Source organism: Sapajus apella, unplaced genomic scaffold, assembly GCF_009761245.1.
Source record: "Sapajus apella isolate SASKATOON/1434 unplaced genomic scaffold, GSC_monkey_1.0 scaffold135, whole genome shotgun sequence".
Lineage (NCBI taxonomy): Eukaryota > Metazoa > Chordata > Mammalia > Primates > Cebidae > Sapajus > Sapajus apella.
In genome coordinates, this window is record NW_022437075.1 from 831,530 (window position 1) to 832,712 (window position 1,183).

General features: G+C 41.4%; 1 pseudogene; it reads left to right on the forward strand.

Annotated features, from left to right (window-relative positions):
• Positions 1–1,183, forward strand: part of LOC116539998 — a 5,746-nt pseudogene that overhangs the window by 2,487 nt on the left and 2,076 nt on the right.

Below are 1,183 nucleotides of genomic sequence, written 5' to 3' on the forward strand. Positions count from 1 at the left end.
AACCTCCTCAGTAGCTGGGATTACAGGCACGCGCCACCATGCCCAGCTAATGTTTTTGTATTTTTTTAGTAGAGACGGGGTTTCACCATGTTGACCAGGATGGTCTCGATCTCTTGACCTCGTGATCCACCCGCCTCGGCCTCCCAAAGTGCTGGGATTACAGGCTTGAGCCACCGCGCCCGGCCAAATGAAGATTTTTAAACTAAAAAAAAAAAAAAAGATTGTAATTGATGTGCCTTAATTTGCAAAAATCATAAATGTTTGTCCTGTCTGTAATTCTTTTTATGTATGCTTGAAATAGCCAGAAAACCTATGCAGTTAGTAAATTCTGGACTGTCATATGTGGGACAGCCACTTTTTAGGTATATGTAAACTTATGTTTCTATCAATTCCTTATAAAGTAAAATAAATGAACAGATCAAATGTTGTGTTCATGTTTGGGGAAAATACGATTTGTAGGAACCTATATGAAGTGGAGCAAAAGCTGCTTTAAAAAGATACGGTTAGGCCGGGCGCGGTGGCTCACGCCTATAATCCCAGCACTTTGGGAGGCCGAGGCGGGTGGATCACAAGGTCAAGAGATCGAGACCATCCTGGTCAACATGGTGAAACCCCGTCTCTACTAAAAATACAAAAAATTAGCTGGGCATGGTGGCCCGTGCCTGTAATCTCAACTACTCAGGAGGCTGAGACAGGAGAATTGCCTGAACCCAGAAGGCGGAGGTTGCGGTGAGCCGAGATCGCGCCATTGCACTCCAGCCTGGGTAACAAGAGCGAAACTCCGTCTCAAAAAAAAAAAAAAAAAAAAAAAAAAAGATACGGTTTTTTTGTCCTAGATTTTTTTTAAGTTCTATACATGTATGTAGCATATTAGTACATTGTACGTGTTAGGAAAAAACAGCTTCACTGTCTTTGTTTAATGTGTTGAAATTCATTTTTTTTAAATTTTGAAAAACAGTTGTTTAATTGAAACTTGAAAAAAAAAATTAAGGCTTCAGAAAAGTTTTAGTAATGATATCTAAGGAGAGATAGAATTAAGATCAGTACATTCACATGATTAGGATGATCACTCTGACAGTTCTGTCCCAAAAATGAGATTCATCGGCCGGGCGCGGTGGCTCACGCCTGTAATCCCAGCACTTTGGGAGGCCGAGGCGGGTGGATCACGAGGTCAAGAGATCGA